This window comes from Hyla sarda, chromosome 2 (assembly GCF_029499605.1).
Source record: "Hyla sarda isolate aHylSar1 chromosome 2, aHylSar1.hap1, whole genome shotgun sequence".
Taxonomy (NCBI): domain Eukaryota; kingdom Metazoa; phylum Chordata; class Amphibia; order Anura; family Hylidae; genus Hyla; species Hyla sarda.
Genome location: NC_079190.1, coordinates 303,006,842 through 303,029,758, shown reverse-complemented (window position 1 = coordinate 303,029,758; position 22,917 = coordinate 303,006,842). Strand labels below are relative to the sequence as shown.

The 22,917-nt window shown below is 46.7% G+C and overlaps 1 protein-coding gene across 1 annotated transcript in view; it reads right to left on the bottom strand.

Annotated features, from left to right (window-relative positions):
- The window catches only part of CACNA1S (calcium voltage-gated channel subunit alpha1 S), a 727,186-nt gene extending 704,854 nt beyond the window's left edge, over positions 1 to 22,332 (bottom strand). Inside the window, exon 1 of the mRNA XM_056557608.1 lies at positions 22,109 to 22,332. The gene's annotated coding sequence lies outside the window, so the exon portion shown is untranslated. The remainder of the gene's footprint in view (positions 1 to 22,108) is intronic.
- Between the last annotated feature and the right edge of the window lie 585 nt (positions 22,333 to 22,917).

Sequence of the window (22,917 nt, the reverse complement as noted above, 5' to 3'; positions counted from 1 at the left end):
CAGCGTTAAAACACTTATCCCCTATCCACAGGATAGGGAATAAGTGTATGATCACGGGGGGGGGGGGGGGGGGGGGGGGGGGGGTCCCTGCGATCTCCAGCACGTGGCCCCCGCATTAGCACTTAGTGTGAGCGCTAATGCGCTTAGCGCGGCCTAGAGAGGTCGACGGTTATGCCCCATCTCCATACAGTTCTATGAGAGTGGTGGGAAGACACAAACGCTGCCTCCCCGCCTCTCCCATTAAACTACATGGAGGAGGCGTGTCGGCGTGTCCTGCGGATAGGGGATAAGTTGTTTTCGGCCGCAGATGGCCTTTAACCCCTTCACGACGAGCGACGTACATGTACGGCGCCGCAAAGTGTCACTTGGCGCGCAGCGACGTACATGTATGTCGCGGGGGTTCCGGGAGCGCCGCGTCACCGGTAGCGGTGATCGGGCCGGGATGACTGCTGTTATCTAACAGCAGGCATCCCGGCACATCGCCGAGGGGGGTCCTGAGACCCCCCCCCATGACCGCGATGCGCGCAAATCGCAGGTCAATCGCAGGTGACCCGGAAAATAAGAGGGATCGGGGGTGTCCAAGACACCCTCGATCCCCCTAAAGGGATAGGAGTTTGGTGGCAGGGGTGCCACCCCTCCTATCCCTGCTATTGGTCGGCCGAGCGACCGACCGATAGCAGACCGGGGGAGGGGGGGTTAAAGTTCGGTTTCCCCCGCTTTGCCCACCTATCGGTGTCCGGGCAAAACGGGGGAACCGTCCAGGGAAGGTCGGCGCCGGAGGTCCCTACCTGGATCCCCATTCGCGATCCTCCCCCACGTGCGGCGGCGGCAGCAATACTTCCGGGTCCTGCTAGGTGAGTTGTTGCCTAGCAACATCCGGAGGGCCACAGTTTACAGTGGTCTCTAAACCGTGGCCCTCCAGATGTTGCAAAACTACAACTCCCAGCATGCCCAGTCAACTGTTTGCTGTGTAGGAATGCTGGGACTTGTAGTCTTGCAATAATTAGAGGGGTTCAGGTTGTAGATCACTAAGTGGTATCAAACTGTTGCCCTCCAGATGTTGCAAAACTACAACTCTCAGCATGCCCAGACAGCAGTTTGCTATCTGGGCATGCTGCGAGTTGTAGTTTTGCAACATCTGGAGGGCCACAGTTTTGAGACCACTGGACAGTGATTTACAACCTGAATCCCTCTAAATCTTGCAAAACTACAACTCCCAGCATTCAGGAACAGCATAAGGCTGTCTTGGCATGCTGGGAGTTGTACTTGCGTGCCTCCAGCCATTACATAACTACATCTCCCAGCATGCCCTTCCGCAATCAGTACATGCTGGGAGTTGTAGTTTTGCAACAGCTGGAGGCACACTGATTGGAAAATACTGAGTTAGGTCATAGAACCTAACTCATGGTTTTCCAGCCAGTGTGCCTCCAGCTGTTGCAAAACTACAACTCCCAGCATGCATGGTCTGTCAGTGCATGCTGGGAGTTGTAGTTTTGACCCCCCCTCCCGTGTGAATGTACAGGCTACATTCACACTGGCAGCAGATTAAAGTGAGACTCAGTGTAATCTGCCGCCAGTGTGAATGTAACCTAAAAACACTACACTACACTAACATAAAATAAAGAGTAAAACACTACATATACACACGTACACTGGCCCCCCACCACTCCCCTCCCCAATAAAAATGAAAAAACGTATTGTATGGCAGTGTTTCTAAGTTGGAGCCTCCAGCTGTTGCAAATCAAAAACTCCCAGCATTTCTGGACAGCAATTGACTGTCCAAGCATGCTGGGAGTTTAGCAACAGCTGGAGGCACCCTGTTTGGGAATCACTGGCATAGAATACCCCTATGTCCACCCTTATGCAAGTCCCTAATTCAGGCCTCAAATGCGCATGGCACTCTCACTTTGGAGCCCTGTCGTATTTCAAGGCAACAGAATAGGGTCACATATGGGGTATCGCCGTACTCGGGAGAAATTGCCTAACAAATTTTGGGGGGCTTTTTCTCCTTTTACCCCTTATGAAAAGGAACAGTTGGGGTCTACACCAGCATGAAAAAAAAAAAATTTTACACTAACATGCTGATGTTGCCCTATACTTTACATTTTCACAAGAGGTAAAAGGGAAAAACGCCCCCCAAAATTTGTAACGCAATTTCTCCCGAGTACGGAGATACCCCATATGTGGGCGCAAAGTGCTCTGGGGGCACACAACAAGGCCAAGAAGGGAGAGTGCGCCATGTACATTTGAGGTGATTTGCACAGGGGTGGCTGATTGTTACAGCGGTTCTGACAAATGCAAAAAAAATACACACCTACATGTGACCCCATTTTGGAAACTACACCCCTCACGGAATGTAATAAGGGGTACAGTGAGAATTTACACCCCACAGGTGTCTTACGGATCTTTGGAACAGTGGTCCGTGAAAATGAAAAATTTTGCACAGCCCACTGTTCCAAAGATCTGTCAGACACCAGTGGGGGGTAAATGCTCACTGTACACCTCATTACATTCTGTGAGGGGTCTAGTTTCCAAAATGGTATGCCATGTGGGGGTTATTTTGCTGTTCTGGCACCATAGGGGCTTCCTAAATGCAGTCCTGGCACCGAGCAAAATTTGCTCTCAAAAAGCCAAATATGACGCCTTCTCTTCTGAGCATTGTAGTTCGCCCGTAGTGCACTTCAGGTCCACTTATGGGGTACCTCCATACTCATACTTCCTAAATGCGACATGCCCCCCAAAAACCATTTCAGAAAAACGTACTCTCTAAAATCCCCTTGTCGCTCCTTCGCTTCTGAGCCCTCTACTGCGCCCGCCGAACACTTTACATAGACATATGAGGTGTGTCCTTACTCGAGAGAAATTGGGCTACAAATAGAAGTATACATTTTCTCCTTTTACCCCTTGTAAAATTTCAAAAATTGGGTCTACAATAACATGCGAGTGTAAAAAATGAAGATTTTGAATTTTCTGCTTCACTTTGCTGCTTTTCCTGTGAAACACCTAAAGGGTTAAAACATTTACTGAATGTCATTTTGAATACTTTGGGGGGTGCAGTTTTTATAATGGGGTCTTTTATGGGGTATTTCTAATATGAAGACCCTTCAAATCCACTTCAAACCTGAACTGGTCCCTGAAAAATAGCGAGTTTGAAAATTTTGTGAAAAATTGGAAAATTGCTGCTGAACTTTGAAGCCCTCTGGTGTCTTCCAAAAGTAAAAACTCATCAATTTTATGATGCAATCATAAAGTAGACATATTGCATATGTGAATCCCCCAAAAAAAATTTTGGGAATATCCATTTTCCTTACAAGCAGAGAGCTTCAAAGTTAGAAAAATGCAAAATTTTTAATTTTTTCATAAAATTTTGGGATTTTTCACCAAGAAAGGATGCAAGTTACCACAAAAATTTACCACTATGTTAAAGTAGAATATGTCACGAAAAAACAATCTCGGAATCAGAATGATAACTAAAAGCATTCCAGAGTTATTAATGTTTAAAGTGACAGTGGTCAGATTTGCAAAAAAGGGCTTCGTCCTAGAGGTGAAAATGGTCTCCGTCCTTAAGGGGTTAAACACCTCACAGGTGTTTGATAAATGTTTATTAAAGTTGGATGTGAAAAGGAAACATTTTATTTCTTACACTAAAATGCTGGGGTTACCCCAAATTTTTCATTTTCATAAGTGATAATAGGAGAAAATGTCCCCGTAAATTTGAAAATACATTTCTTCGGAGTAAGGACACACCTCATATTTGGACGTAAACTGCTCAGCGGGTGCACAACAGTTGTCAGAAGAGCAAGAGCGCCATTTGTCTTTTGGAGAATTTTGTCAGGGGCCTTGAGTGTTTACAGAGCTACCATGGAGCCAGAACAGCAGGACCCCCCCCTCAAGTACCATCATTTTGGAAACTACACCCCTCAAGGAACGTAACAAAGGGTACACAGAGTATTTACAGCTCACTAGTGTTTTGAACAGTGGGCCGTAACATGACAAAATAGTTTTGTTTTTCACAAAAATGCCGGCGTTACCCCCAAATTTTTCATCTGCACAAGGGGTAAAAGGAGAAAATGCTCCCAAAATGTTGTAACCCCATTGCTTCTGAGTATGGAAATACCCCATTTGTGGACATACCATGCTGTGCTGTCGCACTACAGGGCTCAAGAGTCATACAGCTATGTTTGCATTTGAGGCCTATGGCATATCAGTAGCTGACGGTTACATACATTCAGAGGAAAATAAAAGAAAGAAACCCCTACATGTGATACCATTACAGACAGATACCTGGGGAAGGTGTATAGGGTGGAACTGGACATTTGGAACAGACGGGTGTTCCCTAAATTTATTTTACAGGTATGGATGACGTGTACTATGGGGGGGGGGGGAGGGGTGGAATGAAAATTGCAATTTTCCTACGGATATGCCATTTATGTTCCCAGAATGATGACCCAAAGCATAGCCAAAACTAAAAAAATATGCCCACCCCAAACCCTATGCTCTGAGTCATCATTATGGGAATGTGATGTGTGTGACCGTCCCTAACCTGTTACCTCAATTGTGCAAACCGCTCAGGTGGAAAGAGAGCGCTGCGCATTTGAGGCAACATAAAAAAGTCCCCGATGATAGTGACTCAGTGACCCATGACCCATTTTTGGAAAAAATACCTCCAGAGGTGTTATCAGGGTTTTTTTTTTTGGGGGGGGGGGGGGGGCAATTTAGTGGTTTATGGGGTTAAAACTTGGAATGTACTCTGGACTTGGTACATTGGGGTCAAATTATGGGAAATTAAAATGAAAAGGGAAAATGTAGTACTCCTTGGAAGTGTGATACTCCCTGAAGCAGTTTTTAATAAAAAGGCCCAGATGATCGGGGCAAGTAACACATTGAGTGGTGGTATCCTTCCATATCCCCCTCTTGTGACACACTCTGCATTTTTTTTCTAAGTCCCTTCTTTCCAGTGTGGGGGACCTCACCTGGAAAGTGTTGGCCTGGGACGATCCTGGCACCTATATTTCAGTTCCTTAGAAACTCTGGCCTGCTCTTTCCCGGTCGCTAAAGATCAGGGCCCTTAGGACTTCTTTTTGGAACTGGTGGAATGTCCTTGTGTTGCCAGCATACTGGGACAGTAGAAAAGAGTTGTACCAAGTAGACCACAACTTTTTTGTACCATATCCGTGTTTTCCGCATGGCGATGTATGGCTTGAGGACTTGATAAGAGAGAGATCAACTCCCCCCCCATATACTGATTGTAGTCCAGAATAATCAGGCCTGAGGACCGTTGTTGTGGTACCTCGCACAGGGACAGGTGAGCTGCCGTTACTATGAATTGTGGTCAGCATAAGGACATCCCTCTTATCCTTATACCTGACAAGCAACAGGTTTTCACAGGTAAGGGCATGGGACCCTTGGGCATAGGTATCTGAATAAAATTTAGAGGGAGGCCTCTCTGGTTCTTCTGCACGGTCCCACAAGCGATACGGAAATCCCGTCCCTCATATACTCTAAACTTGCAAGTGTACCCTGAGGTACTCTCGCAAACTTTGTAGATTTTCACGCCATACCACGCCCACTTTGAGGGAATGTACAGGCGGAAGAGGAGTCTCCCCTTAAAACTGATAAGAGACTAATCTACAGAGAGCTCCCTTAGGGGTACGTAAGCCTCCCAAAAAAGCTGGTTATAGGCAGGAACACTTCGGGGTGGGTCGGGGGGGGAAGCACATTATCATTATTTCCATATGGCCTCGAACCATCAACCATCTCCGTGTCATGGCCATACGGTAGAGTGGGGTCTGGTAAAGGACATCCCCACTCCAATACTGCCTGACACTGGGCTTTTTGACTAGGCCCATATGCAGCACGAGGCCCCAAAATGTCCTCATTTCACTTGCATTGACGGCCTAGCCAAAAACTAATATGGGTGGTGGGCGATGAACTGTTGGCGTACAAGTTCGCTTGCTCCACCATTAGATTCACAAATAGTCACTTAAATAAAAACTAAAAAAGTCAATTTCATTGTATCTGACTGTCAATCTGGATTTCTGAGTAGCTAACAAACTCAGGAATCTGTGGAAATGAGTGTATGTGTTTGGTGCAAACTCTATAGAACGGTGTGTAATAAAATATGTGGCCAAATGCAGCATGCTGAAGCCCTAATAGGGCCCGATTCACACTGCAAAATGTGCAGCGGACCCTTGAGGACCTATTAGGGGCAAATTAATTTTTTTTTTTTTAAAGACGTGATCGCCACCTCCCCCCCAGCAACAGGAGGTGAATGGCGGTGTATAGTACACCACCATTCACCTTCTAATTCCGGGTCATACGCGACCCATATGACTGGAATCACCAGTGTGAATTCACCGGTCTCAGGACCCCCCCCCCAGGCGTTGTCACGGGATGCCTGCTGAATGTTTTCAGCAGGCATCCTGGTCCGGTCCCCGACCCTCGAGCAGCAGGGACCGGAATTCCCACCCCTGGGTCCCTAAGTGCCAGGACGTCAGGGCGTACCTGTACACCCTGTGTCCTTAAGGGGTAAAAGGGGAACTCCGGTGGAAACTTTTTTTTTTAAATCAACTGGTTAAACAGATTTGTAAATCACTTCTATTTGAAAATCTTAATCTTTTCAGTACCTATTGGCTGTTGTATGCTGCACAGGAATTTTTATACCTCCTTTCTGCCTGACTACAGTGCTCTCTGCTGACACCTCTGTCCGTGTCAGGAACTGTCCAGAGCAGGAGAGGTTTGCTGTAAGGATTTGCTCCTACTCTGGACAGTTCCTGACACGGACAGAGGTGTCAGGAGACAGCACTGTGGTCAGACAGAAAGGAATGTCAAAAAGAAAATAACTTCCTGTGGATCATATCAGCAGCTGATAAATACTGGAGGGATTAAGATTTTTTAATAGAAGTAATTTACAAATCTGTTTAACTGTTTGGCACTAGTTGATTTAAAAAAATAAAAAAATTTCCACTAGTGTACCCCATTAACCCCTTTCATAAATTTGTTTTTTCCTCCTCCTCTTCTAAAAATCTTAAGGCTTAAAGGGGTAGTCCAGTGGTGAAAAACTTATCCCCTATCCTAAGGATAGGGGATAAGTTTGAGATCGCGGGGGGTCCGACCGCTGGGGCCCCCTGCGATCTCTCTGTACGGGGCCCCGGCTCTCCGCCGAGATAGCGGGTGTCGACCCCCGCACGAGGCGGCGGCCGACACGCCCCCTCAATACATCTCTATGGCAGAGCCGGAGATTGCCGAAGGCAGCGCTTCGGCTCTGCCATAGAGTTGTATTGAGGGGGCGTGTCGGCCGCCGCCTCGTGCGGAGGTCGACACGCCCCCTTCCAGCGGGCTGTCGGGGCTCCGTACAGGAGATCGCAGGGGGCCCCAGCGGTCGGACCCCCGCGATCTGCAACTTATCCCCTATCCTTAGGATAGGGGATAAGTTGCTCACCACTGAATCACCACTGGACTACTCCTTTAACCCCTTCCCGCAGAATGGCATATATAAACGCCGGGTTGTGCAGTGCGTTCGCGCATCCCGGCGTTTATAAATTACATTCAGTTAACCCGGCGATGCGCAGCATCGCACGGGTTAACAGGCAAAAGTCCCGCTGTTTCCAGCAGGGGACAACTTCTGCTTCACCCCCAGGACCATCCATTGATGGTACTGGTCAGCGATCACTGTGATTGGTCCCTGTGGACCAATCACAGTGATCTGGGGTGAAAGTTCAGATCCCCCGCACTGCCCGCCCCTGGAAGTCGGGCAGAACGGGGGACGATGGCTGCGGGGGCTCGCGGCATAGGTGGGGGAACACGTGGGGACCGGCGGACTTACCCGACCCAGCGGCGGGACCGAGGAGCAGCGCGGGACCGGCCACGTGGATGAGCAGCGACGGGACCGGCAGGTAAGTATATGGTCCTCAGAAGCAGCAGTGAAGATCTTCACTGCTGCTTCTAGGAGTCTGAAAATTACAACTCCCAGCATGCCTAGACAGCCTTTGGCTGTCTGGGCATGCTGGGAGTTGTAGTTTTGCAACAACTGGAGACACCCTGGTTGGGAAACATTGTCTGTTTCTAACTCAGTGTTTCCTAACCTGTGTGCCTCCAGCTGTTGCAAAACTATAACTCCCAGCATGCACTAACAGACCATGCATGCTGGGAGTTGTAGTTTTGCAACATCTGGAGGGCCCCAGTTTGGAGACCATTGTATAATGGTCTCCAATCTGTGCTCTTCCAGCTGTTGCAAAACTACAACTCCCAGTATGCACTGACTGTCCAGGCATGCTGGGAGTTTTAGTTCAGCAACATCTGGCCCTTCAGATGTTGTCGAACTACAACTCCCAGCATGCCCTTCAGCTGTCTGGGCATGCTGGGAGTTGTAGTTTTGTAACAACTGGAGACACACTGGTTGGGGAACATTGTCTGTTTCTAACTCAGTGTTTCCTAACCTGTGTGCCTCCAGCTGTTGCAAAACTATAACTCCCAGCATACACTACACCAACACAAAATAAAATAAAAAAGTTAAAAACACTACATATACACATACCCCTACACAGCCCCCCTCCCCCAATAAGAACGTCCGGTACACCACTGTTTCCAAAGCAGAGCCTCCAGCTGTTGAAAAACAACAACTCCCAGTATTACCGGACAGCCGTTGACTGTCCAGACATGCTGGGAGTTTTGCAACAGCTGGAGGCACCCTGTTTGGGAATCACTGGCGTAGAATACCCCTATGTCCACCCCTATGCAAATCCCTAATTTAGGCCTCAAATGCACATGGCGCTCTCACTTTGGAGCCCTGTCGTATTTCAGGGCAACAGTTTAGGGCCACATATGGGGTATCACCGTACTCGGGAGAAATTGCGTTACAAGGTTTGGGGGGCTTTTTCTTCTTTAACCCTTCATGAAAAGAAAATGTTGGGGTCTACACCAGAATGTTAGTGTAAAAATTTTTTATTTTTTACACTAACATGCTGATGTTGCCCTATACTTTACATTTTCACAAGGGGTAAAAGGGAAAAACGCCCCCCAAAATTTGTAATGCAGTTTCTCCTGACTACGGAGATACCCCATATGTGGGCGTAAAGTCCTCTGGGGGCGCACAACAAGGCCCAGAAGGGAGAGTGAACCATGTACATTTGAGGTGATTTGCACGGGGGTGGCTGATTGTTACAGCGGTTTTGACAAACGCAAAAAAAAACGAAACCCCACATGTGACCCCATTTCGGAAAAGACACCCCTCACGGAATGTAATGAGGGGTGCAGTGAGAATTTACCCCCCACAGGTGTCTGACGGATCTTTGGAACAGTGGTCCGTGAAAATGAAAACTTGTACAGCCCACTCTTCCAAAGATCTGTGAGACACCAGTGGGGGGCAAATGCTCACTGTACCCCTTGTTATGTTCCTCAAGGGGTCTAGTTTCCAAAATGGTATGCCATGTGTTTTTTTTTTGCTGTTCTAGCACCTTAGGGGCTTCCTAAATGCGACATGCCCCCCCGAGCAAAATTTGCTCTCAAAAAGCCAAATATGACTCCTCTTCTGAGCATTGTAGTTCGCCCATAGTGCACTTCAGGTCAACTTATGGGGTACCTCCATACTCAGAAGAGATGGGGTTACAAATTTTGGGGGGTATTTTCTGCTATTAACCCTTGCAAAAATGTGAAATTTGGGGGGAAACACACATTTTAGTGGAAAAAATTATTTTCTTTTTACATATGCAAAAGTCGTGAAACACCTGTGGGGTATTAAGGCTCACTTTATTCCTTATTATGTTCCTCAAGGGGTCTAGTTTCCAAAATGGTATGCCATGTGTTTTTTTTTTTTTGCTGTTCTGGCACCATAGGGGCTTCTTAAATGCAACATGCCCCCCAAAAACCATTTCAGAAAAACGTACTCTCCAAAATCCCCTTGTCGCTCTTTCCCTTCTGAGCCCTCTACTGCGCCTGCCGAACACTTTACATGGACATATGAGGTATGTGCTTACTCAAGAGAAATTGGGCTACAAATATTAGTATAAATTTTCTCCTTTTACCGCTTGTAAAAAATTCAAAAATTGGGTCTACAAGAACATGCGAGTGCAAAAAATGAAGATTGTGAATTTTTTTTGTAATTTTGAATACTTTGTGGGGTGCAGTTTTTATAAAGGGGTCATTTGTGGGGTATTTCTAATATGAAGACCCTTCAAATCCACTTCAAACCTGAACTGGTCCCTGAAAAATAGTGAGTTTGAAAATTTTGTGAAAAATTGGAAAATTGCTGCTGAACTTTGAAGCCCTCTGGTGTCTTCCAAAAGTAAAAACTCGTCACTTTTATGATGCAAACATAAAGTAGACATATTGCATATGTGAATAAAAAAATTTTTTATTTGTAATATCCATTTTCCTTACAAGCAGAGAGCTTCAAAGTTAGAAAAATGCTAAATTTTCAAATTTTTCATCAAATTTTAGGATTTTTCACCAGGAAAGGATACAAGTTACCACAAAAATTTACCACCATGTTAAAGTAGAATATGTCACGAAAAAACAATCTCGGAATCAGAATGATAACTTAAAGCATCCCAGAGTTATTAATGTTTAAAGTGACAGTGGTCAGAATTGCAAAAAACGCTCTGGTCCTTAAGGCCAAAATGAGCTTGGTCCTGAAGGGGTTAACATTTTCCACCTAGAGACTCACATGAGGGCTTGTTTTTTGTGCCATCAAACTTATTTTGTAATAACAATAATTTCACCACAAAATCTAAAAGTGACTTCTCCTTCCGGATGACAAGCCCCAGCATATCATAGGCAATATCCCAAGGCAGAACTAGAGATTATTGCATCCTTGTACCCAAAGAACCAGGCAACACCAGTCTTCAGGTATAAAATCAGAGCACTTTATTGTGGGACAGGTGTCTTCTTTTATAGGAAGGACATCACAGGGGGAAGGGTCAGTAAAGACAATACAGGTGACAGTGAGTCTGGGAGATAATCCAATAAAGGTGATTAGCTCTCCCTATACAGTGCCTTGAGTGCAAAAGGTGGAGGTGTGCAGAAGTTGGACTGTGTGCAAAAAGGAGAAGCATGTGTAGAATTAGTGCATTGTACAAAAGGTGAACCGTGTGCAAAAAGTGGACCATGTGCAAAATGTGAACCATGTGCAAAAGGTGCATTGTGTAAAGGAGGTGGACAGTGTGCAAAAGGTCGACAGTGTGTAAAAGGTAGACCATGTGCAAAAAGGTGTATTGTGCACAGAAAGTGGACCGTGTGCAGAAAGTGTATGAAAACAGTAAATAAAAGTATTTTAACTCTGAGCTTTATGTCACTGGACCACATCAACTGAGGGGTACAAATAGTGATGTCCTAAAGTCCATCCAAGTAGGTAGGGTGACTCTAGGATCCGTCACAATACTTTTTATAGTTCGGACATTTACACACACGGCGATACCACATTTATTTTTGTTTTTCTTTAACCTGTTGGGGACCAAGGGTGTACAGGTAGGCCCTTGCTCCCTGGTACTTAACCCCTTAAGGACCAAGGACGTACCGGTACGTCCTTGGTCCTGCTCTTCTGATATAACGCGGGGTTAGAGGACCCGCCTCTAATAGCGCGCAGCGCTGATCGCGGCGCCGCGCGCTATTAACCCTTTAGCCGCGCGCTCAGAGCTGAGCCGCGCGGCTAAAAGTGAAAGTTCCCGGCTAGCTCAGTCGGGCTGTTCGGGATAGCCGCGGCTAATCGCGGCATCCCGTACAGCTGACAGGACAGCGGGAGGGCCCCTTCCTGCCTCCTCGCTGTCCGATCGCCGAATGACTGCTCAGTGCCTGAGATCCAGGCATGAGCAGTCATGTGGCAGAATCGTTGATCACTGGTTTCTTATGAGAAACCAGTGATCAACATAGAAGATCAGTGTGTGCAGTGTTATAGGTCCCTATGGGACCTGTAACACTGCAAAAAAAAAGTGAATAAAGATTATTTAACTCCTCCCCTATTAAAAGTTTGAATCATTACAAAGTAGAATTACAAAGTAGAATTGGTGGCGCAAAAAATAAGCCATCATAAGGATTTTTAGGTGCAAATTTGAAAGAGTTATGATTTTTTAACCCCTTCAGGACGGAGCCCATTTTGGCCTTAAAGGGGTAGTCCAGTGGTGAAAAACTTATCCCCTATCCTAAGGATAGGGGATAAGTTTGAGATCGCGGGGGGTCCGACCGCTGGGGCCCCCTGCGATCTCTCTGTACGGGGCCCCGGCTCTCCGCCGAGATAGCGGGTGTCGACCCCCGCACGAGGCGGCGGCCGACACGCCCCCTCAATACATCTCTATGGCAGAGCCGGAGATTGCCGAAGGCAGCGCTTCGGCTCTGCCATAGAGTTGTATTGAGGGGGCGTGTCGGCCGCCGCCTCGTGCGGAGGTCGACACGCCCCCTTCCAGCGGGCTGTCGGGGCTCCGTACAGGAGATCGCGGGGGGCCCCAGGGGTCGGACCCCCCGCGATCTGCAACTTATCCCCTATCCTTAGGATAGGGGATAAGTTGCTCACCACTGAATCACCACTGGACTACTCCTTTAAGGACCGGAGCGTTTTTTGCACATCTGACCACTGTCACTTTAAACATTAATAACTCTGGAATGCTTTTAGTTATCATTCTGATTCCGAGATTGTTTTTTCGTGACATATTCTACTTTAACATAGTGGTAAATTTTTGTCGATACTTGCATCCTTTCTTGGTGAAAAATCCGTAAATTTGATGAAAAATGTGAAAATTTTGCATTTTTCTAACTTTGAAGCTTTCTGCTTGTCAGGAAAATGGATATTACGAATACATTTTTTTTGGGTTCACATATACAATATGTCTACTTTATGTTTGCATCACCAGAGGGCTTCAAAGTTCAGCAGCAATTTTCCAATTTTTCACAAAATTTTCAAACTCAATATTTTACAGGGACCAGTTCAGGTTTGAAGTGGATTTGAAGGGTCTTCATATTAGAAATACCCCATAAATGACCCCATTATAAAAACTACACCCCCCCCCCCCCCCCCCCCAAAGTATTCAAAATGACATTCAGTCAGCGTTTTAACCCTTTAGGTGTTTCACAGGAACAGCAGCAAAGTGAAGGAGAAAATTTTTTTACACTCACATGTTCTTGTAGACCCAATTTTAGAATTTTTACAAGAGGTAAAAGGAGAAAATTTTTACTTGGATTTGTAGCCCAATTTCTCTCGAGTAAGCACATACCTCATATGTCTATGTAAAGTGTTCGGCGGGCGCAGTAGAGGGCTCAGAATTGAAGGAGCGACAAGGGGATTTTGGAGAGTACGTTTTTCTGAAATGGTTTTTGGGGGGCATGTAGCATTTAGGAAGCCCTTATGGTGCCAGAACAGCAAAAAAAAAACACATGGCATACCATTTTGGAAACTAGACCCCTCGGGGAATGTAACATGGGATAAAGTGAGCCTTTATACCCCACAGGTGTTTCACGACTTTTGCAAAAAAAAATAAAAAATGTTACCTAAAATGCTTGTTTTCCCAAAAAATTTTAATTTTTAAAAAAGGGTAATAGCAGAAAATACCCCTAAAAATTTGAAGCCCAATTTCTCCTGATTCAGAAAACACCCCATATGGGGGTGAAAAGTGCTCTGCTGGTGCACTACAGGTCTCGGAAGAGAAGGAGTCACATTTGGCTTTTTGAAAGCAAATTTTTCTCTGGGGGCATGCCGCATTTAGGAAGCCCCTATGGTGCCAGATCCGCAAAAAAAAAACCACATGGCATATCATTTTGGAAACTAGACCCCTTGGGGAACGTAAAAAGGGGTTAAGTGAACCTTTATACCCCACAGGTGTTTCACGACTTTTGCATATGTAAAAAAAATAAAAAAAAAATTTACCTAAAATGCTTGTTTTCCCCAAAATTTTTAAAAAGGGTAAAAGCAGAAAATACCCCCCCTAAAATTTGTAACACAATTTCTCCCGAGTACGGCGATACCCCATATGTGACCCTTAACTGTTGCCTTGAAATACGACAGGGCTCCAAAGTGAGAGCGCCATGCGCATTTGAGGCCTAAATTAGGGACTTGCATAGGGGTGGACATAATGGAATTCTACGCCAGTGATTCCCAAACAGGGTGCCTCCAGCTGTTGCAAAACTCCCAACATGCCTGAACAGTCAACGGCTGTCCGACAATACTGGGAGTTGTTTTGCAACAGCTGGAGGCTCCATTTTGGAAACAGTGGCGTACCAGACGTTTTTCATTTTTATTGGGGAGGGGAGGGGGGCTGTGTAGGGGTATGTGTATACGTAGTGTTTTTTACTTTTTATTTTATTTTTTGTGCTAGTGTAGTGTAGTGTAGTGTTTTTAGGGTACAGTCGCACAGGCGGGGGTTCACAGTAGTTTCTCGCTGGCAGTTTAAGCTGCAGCAGAAAGTTTGCGGCAGCTCAAACTTGCAGCCAGATACTTACTGTAATCCTCCGCCCATGTGAGTGTACCCTGTACATTCACATGGGGGGGGGGGGGGGGGGGGGAACATCCAGCTGTTGCATAACTACAACTCCCAGCATGCCCGTTGGCTGTCGGTGACTGCTGAGAGTTGTAGTTTTGCAACAACCGTAGGCACACTGGTTATGTATCACTGAGTTTGTGACCCAACTCAGTGTTTCACAACCAGTGTGCCTCCAGCTGTTGCAAAACTACAACTCCCAGCATGTACGGTGCATGGTGTACGGTGACTGCTGAGTTGTAGTTTGCAACAGCTGGAGGCACACCGGTTGTGAAACACTGAGTTAGGTAAAAAAAAAAAATGGGTTTCACAACCAGTGTGCCTTCAGCTGTTGCAAAACTACAACTCTCAGCAGTCACCGACAGCCAACGGGCATGCTGGGAGTTGTAGTTATGCAACCAGCAGATGCACCACTACAACTCCCAGCATGCACTTTAGCTGTTTGTGCAAGCTGGGAGTTGTAGTTATACAACAGCTGAAGGTACACTTTTCCATAGAAAAAATGTGCCTCCAGCTGTTGCAAAACCATAAGTCCCAGCATGCCCATAAGGGAATGCTGGGAGTTGTGGTGGTCTGCCTCCTGCTGTTGCATAACTACAGCTCCCAGCATGCCCTTTTTGCATGCTGGGAGCTGTTGCTAAGCAACAGCAGGAGGCTGTCACTCACCTCCAACGATCCAGCCGCATGGTGTCAGTCCCACCGCCGCCGCTGCTCCTGGGGCCCCGATCCCAACATTGACGCCGGGGATCGGGGTCCCCAGCACCCGGGGTGCACGTCCCGCACCCGCTCACGTCCTCCGGAAGAGGGGCAGAGCGGGTGCGGGAGTGACACCCGCAGCAGGCGCCCTGATTGGTCGGCCGGTAATCCGGCCGACGAATCAGGGCGATCGTGAGGTGGCACCAGTGCCACCTCACCCCTGCAGGCACTGGTTGTTCGAGGCCGTCAGAGACGGCCCCGAACAGCCAGTAATTCCGGGTCACCGGGTCACTGGAGACCCGATTGACCCGGAATCGCCGCAGATCGCTGGACTGAATTGTCCAGCGATCTGCGGCGATCGCCGACATGGGGGGGCATAATGACCCCCCTGGGCGATATGCCGGGATGCCTGCTGAACGATTTCAGCAGGCATCCGGCTCCGGTCCCCAACCGGCTAGCGGTGGGGGCCGGAATTCCCACGGGCGTATGGATACGCCCTCGGTCCTTAAGGACTCGGGATGCAGGGCGTATCCATACGCCCTATGTCCTGAAGAGGTTAAAGGCAAGGAGCAAAAAACGAAAATGCAAAAACGGAAAAACCCCGGTCCTTAAGGGGTTAAGGACCAAGGGCGTACCTGTACACCCGTTGGGAATTTCGGCCCCTGCTGCATGGCGGGCGCGGACCGGGATGCCTGCTGAAATCATTTAGCACGCACCCCGTGCAAACTCCTGGTGGGGGTCCTTCAGATCGGCGATTTGTGGTGATTCCGGGCAGTCTCTGATGACCCAATAGCCCGGAAAATAGGGATGATCGGAGCCATCAGAGACAGCTCCGATCATCCTAAAGGATAGGAGGGAGGTGGCAGGGGTTCCTCCTCCTACTATCCCCTGCGATTGGCCGGTCAGGACTGACCGACAAATCGCAGGGCAGGGGTGGGGGGCGGTGGATGTGTGAAAGCTCATTTCCCCCGCTCTGCCCGCCCCTGGAAGTGATCACACTGGGAACAGGGACCAGCGGCTGAAAGGACGGCAGGCAAGTGGCGGCGGTGTCCGAGTCAGCAGTGAAGATCGCTGTAAAGTGAACTTCACTGCTGTTTCTAGGAGTTTCAAAATTTTACTCCCAGCATGCCAAGACAGCCTTTGGCAGTCTGGGCATGCTAGGAGTTGTAGTTTTGCAACTTTTGGGGGACCACAGTTTGGAGACTACTGTGCAGTGGTCTCCAAACTGTGTCCTTACAGATGTTGCAAAACTTCAACTCTTAGCATGCCCAGGCAGTGCAGGCATGCTGGGAGTTGTATTTCTGTAACATCTGGCCCTTCAGATGTTGCAGAACTACAACTCCCAGCATGCCTGGACAGTCTGGGCATGCTTGGAGTTGAAGTTTTGCAACAACTGGAGGGCTACAGTTTGGAGACCACTACACAAAGGTCTCCAAACTGTTCTCCTCCAGTTGTTGCATAACTACAACTCCCAACATGCTCTTCAGCTGCCTGGGCATGCTGGGAGTTGTAGTGTTGGAACAACTGGAGGCACACTGGTTGGGAAACAAGGAGTCAGGAAACAGACAGTGGTGCGGAAACACTGCGGTAGTCTGTTACCTAACTATGTGTTTGCCATTCCTAACCAGTGTGCCTCCAGCTGTTGCATAGCTACAACTCCCAGCATGCACGGTCTGTCAGTGCATATTGGGAGTTGTAGTTTTGCAAACCCCTCCCCCTGTGAATGTACAGGGTACATTCACATGGGCGGGGATTTACAACAAGTTTCCCCCCACCCGTGTGAATGTACCCTAAAAACACTACACTACTCTAACCCTAAATAAAGAGTAGGCAAAATAGGCAGCCGCCTAGAGGGCCTTCTTGATGGGGGCGCCGCTCTGCCTGCTGCAAGAAAGTTAGTAACCAGCCAGCATCTGAAGCACCCACCCAGCCAGAACCGCTGTTGCGTGAGGAGGGGTTTTGTTACAGCGTGTCACCCCAGTAGTAGGTAATAATATGAGGAGTAGTTTGTTAGGGCCGGTTCACACTAAGTTTGTAGTGTATGGGTGCCGATGCCCATTTATATTAATGAGCCGACCGGAGTCAAACACCGACTCCGGTCGGCTCATTTTTGCCCCTTATGCGGTTTTTCCACCGAACATAAAACCGTGGTATACCACAGTTTTAGGTCCGGTTAGAGAACCGTATATGGGGCAAAAATAAGCCGACCGGAGTCAGCGTTGGACTCCGGTAGGCTCATTAAAATGTATGGGGTTCTGGCTGGATCCGGCTGGGATACGGGAGCAGACGGTTTTCGCTCCTCCCAACCGGATCTGACGTAGTGTGAACCGGCCCTTACAATGTGTGACACCCCAATTGTAAGGTGATTACATGAGAAGGAGGTTTATTACAGTGTGTCACCCCAGTACTAAGGTGGGGTGTGTCAGAGGGCGGAGCCAATGGGCGGTGTCAAGGGGCGGCAAAATTAGCTTTTGCCTACGGTGGCAAAAATGCTTGCACCAGCCCTGGTCCAGATCAGCTCCACCAAGCTGCTGGGAAGCCTATTTTTATTGGTATAACAGGGACAACGCATTTCGGCGTCAGCACAGACGCACACAGGACCTCGACCCAGCTCTAAAGTACTACAACAATCATCTCCTTGGGCACTGTAAGTGGACCTGAGGAAGGCATGAGTTTATGCAGAAACGCGTTGTCCCCGTTATACCAATAAAAATAATTTATTGTCCTGTGCTGCTTGAGTCCTCGCTTCATGTTCTAGTTGTGCAGCGCCTCCACTAAACTGTTTTTTTTTTCCTGCCTCATCTGTCCTCAATTATTATCGGTCCCCAATATTGGGGTCCCATACCGGTAGGAGCGCAGCAGCCAACCATCGCCATTGACCCAACTCATGCTTACCGCCACACAAACCAACCTACGGTTGAACAAGGTGGGTGTCTCACTGTGGTGTGGTGAAGGCCACACACCAGCAGATACTCTTCATCAGGGAGCGCCCCCTGTGTTTTTTATCCTTCTCCAAGTATGTCATATATGGGGAGCGTACAGGTACAACCTTCATCCCAGAGAGGTAAAGGGGTACTCCAGTGAAAAACGTAATCAACTGGTGCCAGAAAGTTTAAACAGATTTGTAAATTGCTTCTATTAAAAAATCTTAATCCTTCCAGTACTTATTAGCTGCTGAATACTACAGAGGAAATTATTTTCTTTTGGGAACACAGAGCTCTTTGCTGACATCACAAGCACAGTGCTCTCTGCCGACATCTCTGTCCATTTTAAGAACTGTCCAGAGTAGGAGAAAATCCCCATAGCAAACATATGCTGCTCTGGACAGTTCCTAAAATAGACAGAGATGTCAGCAGAGAGCACTGTGCTCGTGATGTCAGCAGAGAGCACTGTGTTCCAAAAAGAAAATACTGTAGTATTCTGCAGGTAATAAGTACTGGAAGGATTAAGATTTTTTAATAGGAGTAATTTACAATCTGTTTAACTTTCTGGCACCAGTTGATTAAAAAAAAAAAAAAAAAGGTTTGCCACCAGAGTACCCCTTTAATTTGAAGTTATGTTCAGTGATTTAGGTTACATTGAACTCTGTAGCATATAATCTGCAGCTTTAAATCATGCGCATCAAATATGCACAGGATGCACATGTGAATACTTCCTAAGAATACATTTCCACTTGTTTTTTTTTTTTTTTCTGGCAGTTTTTGGATATCTGCCACTGCAGTTTTTGAGCTAAAGTCAGAAGTGGATCCATAAGGGAGGAGAAGTGTAAGTCCTTCCTTTATATGTCCTATTCCTTTTATATACATTTCTGGCTTTGGCTCAAAAACTGCAGTGGCAGATCTCCAAAAACTGCCAGAAAAAAAAACAAGTGGAAACTTAGCCTAAGCCCCAAGGGCTGAAGTCATTGGTGTATGCGGCAGATTTTCCATAGTCTCCTGCGGACAGCTCATCTACATTAAAACTTACAGCTGAGTTTGCATAAAATCTGCCTGTGTCAAGGAGCCCTTAGGGTCTATTAACACATACAGTATATGGCGTATATTGGATGCAAAGAATATGTGCAGGATACTGTACGTGTGAACAGACCCTTAAGGTATAAATAATAGCACCAAATATCTCATAACCAACATAGTAGGGCTAAATAGCAGAAAGCCTTCAACTTGTTATTCTCTACAAAAACGTACAATAATGTTCTTGCACATGACTGGTGTACACAACTTCTGGACCCCATACCAGCTGCTATGACTGCCAGGCTTTCAGTCCTACAAATTTAACATATACGTTAACTCTTTCCTGACCCATGACATACTGGTACATCATGGGTTGGGTGAAGGGAATATGGTAGAGGCCTGCACGTTGGGTCTGCGTCATAGCCGGAAGATGCCCAGCTGACATCTGTTGGTAATGACGGACATTGGAGATGGCTCCAGTGTCTGTCATTTAAATGGTTAAATGCAGTGATTAATAGGGAAAAAATTCCCTCCCCCTAATTATTTTAATTGTCCACCAGTTACACATTTTTTCAAATAAAAACTGCTAAAAATATTAAACATTTATTATTGCTTCATGCTTAATGGCAGAACTATATAAAAAAAATTACATTCCTGATTCTGCATGGTTAACGGCATAAACACAAAAAATTTCAAAACGTCAAAGTGAGTGATTTTTTTTGTCTCGTCACATCCCAGAAAAAAAAATGGAATAAAAAGTGAACAAGCCAGAATTACAAAAAAAATAAATAAATAGGGTTAAAAACTACAGCTCATGGCACAAAAAATAATTATATATCTAGGGGAGATATATCAAAACCTGTGCAAAGGAAAAGTTGCCCATAAAAACTAATCAGATTGCTTCTTTCATTTTGCAGAGGCCTTGTTAAAAATGAAAGAAGCGATTTGATTGGTTGCTATGGGCATCTCAGCAACTCTTCCTCTAGACAGGTTTTGATATATATCCCCCTATGGGTCTGTTCACACGGCAGAATTTCGGAATGTGGAATTCCACCTCAGACTAGACTTCTATGGGATTCTGCACTCCCATTCACACTTCAGAATTTCAGCATGTAGATTCCGCACAAAATCTGAACAAGCCAGGAACCACCCAAATTAAAGGGAGATGTCCGGTGCAGACTTTTCCTATTCCATCCTGCCCGGGCTGTAAAAGAAAAAAAAAAAAAAAAAAACTTTCACTTACCTTCCTACGTTCCCCCGGAGCTCCGCAACGGCTGATCGGTCGGGCTGTCTACTTCCTACTTCCCTTACCCCGGTACGTCACACGGCGCTTCAGCCTATCGCCGGCCGAGGCGGGACATCGCTGTAGCTGGTGTATTTTTTTTTTTTTTGTATACTACGGTTTTAAGTCCAGGCAGGAAACCGCATACGGGTCAAAACTGAGCCGACCGGAGTCACTGTTTGACTCCGGTCGGATCATTAAAGTAAATGGAGTCACGGGCTGATCCGGCCGGGGTACCGGAGCGCCCGGTTTGCCCCTCCCCCCGCCGGATCCGGCACCCGTATGTACAAAACGTGGTGTGAATGCACCGTAAGTAATGTATCATTTTAATCTTATGGACCTACAGAATAAAGAGAAAATGCGTAGAAACGGAAGCCCCCCAAACTCACAAAATTGTGTTTTTCTTCAATTTTGTCACACAATTATTATTATTATTTTTTTTTTGTTTCGCTGTAGATTTTTGGGTAAAATGACTGATGTCATTACAAAGTAGAATTGGTGGCGCAATAAGCAATCATATGGATTGTAAATAAGCAATCATATGGATTATTAGGTGCAGAATTGAAAGAGTTATGATTTCTAAAATATTAGGAGGAAAAAACGAGAGTGCAAAAACAGAAAAACCCTGGGCCCTTAAGGGGTTAAAATAGTAGTCCAGTGGTGAAAAACGTATCCCCTATCCTAAGCATAGGGGATAAGTTTTAGATTGCAGGGGGTCCGACCCCTGGGGCCCCCTGCGATCTCCTGTACGGGGCCCTAACAGCCCGCGGGAAGGGGGTGTGTTGACCACCGCACGAAGCTGCGGCTGACACGCCCCCTCAATACAAGTCTATGGCAGAGCCGGAGCGCTGCCATCGGCAATCTCTGGCTCTGCCATAGCGATGTATTGAGGGGGCGTGTCGGCCGCCACTTCGCTATCTGGCCAGTGAGCCGGGTCCCCAGCGGTCGGACCCCCAGCGATCTGAAGTGAATCCCCTATCCTTAGGATAGGGGATAAGTTTTTCACTACTGGACTACCCCTCTAAAGAGGACCTGTGGCTGCCCCTCCCCCCGCCCTAAATCCATCACATATTATACATTCTAATCATGGTTCCTGCCCCTCTGGTGGATTCCCTGAAGGGCTGCAAAGCCCACACTATTGGGAAGATTTATCAAGACCTGTGCTGAGGAAAAGTTGCTGAGTTGCCCATAGCAACCAGATTGCTTCTTTCATTTTTGAAAAGGCCTCTGAAAAATGAAAGAAGCTATTTGATTGGTTGCTATGGGCAACTTTTCCTCTGCACAGGTCTTGATAAATGTTCGCCCAGGGTATCTCTGCCCAGAAAACAGATCCATGTTAAGTGAGGCTTCAAAAAAAATCAAATAAAACGTTATGCCAATGTAGGTATTCTACTGTTAACCACCCTAGAACGAAGAGGACCGTTACTGGAAGTTCGGTTCTGCTAGTTTAGACTAATGAGGCAAATAACGACAGAATGAATGGACAGTACAAGCAGCACATCCCTCACCCCTTTACCATATCCAGCAGCTGAACGTCTCCCTATTATTAATAGAAGCTTCTAAGAATACAGCCGTGTAACACAGAAGCATAGAACATTACATGTGCTCTGCAGCCAACTAGCACGTGTCAGGACTGGGACGAATAACATGTCAGGACTGGGACGATTAACATAAACTTTCTCGTTCAGACCATATACACAACACGACAAGCGGACAGTTACCTGGTGTTCTAGAGCGAGAACCCCGGCCAGTCCTGGAGAAAGTAAGGAGAATAAGATCCTGCGCCCCTCAGCCTTCAGCGCATTGTATGGGGGACAGAGTAGTGAGGGAAACTTTGGAAAGGGGGGTATTTAGAAGCCTGGCCTCCCCGAGCGCCTGTTGTTCTGAAGTGACACAAACTGTGATTAAATTTAGACCCGAAAACACCCCGCGACAGCTGCACGGCTCAGATTCACACTGTGGGGGGAGGGGAGAAAACGCGGCCAACTGTTGGAGCGTGCGATATTAGGAGTCTATGCCTTCCAGAGAGATATGCGGTGATTCATAGGATAGATAGATATGATGAATTAATCACATTAAACAGATAGATATGAGGCAGATACAGTATACAGTCCAGAGAAAATCACCTGCACCACTTCATTTAGATGAAAAAAGTCACTACCTTTATTCCATAATGGGGGAGATTTATCAAAACCTGTCCTGAGGTAAAGTTGCTGAGCTGCCCATAGCAACCAATCAGATCGCTTCTTTCATTTTTGAGACTGTCTGACTAATGAAAGAAGCGATCTGATCTGATTGGTTGCTATGGGCAAGTTTTCCTCAATGTGATACATTTTCCCCAATGTGTTACAAGAGCACAATAGAAAAGTGACCCAAGGGGTGTATTTATATATATTTATATGTGAACATTACAATTGCCAATTAACCCCTTAACCTCTTAAGGACTAAGCCCATTTGGGCCCTAAGGACTCAGACAATTTTATTTTTACGTTTTCATTTTTTCCTCCTCGCCTTCTTAAAATCATAACTT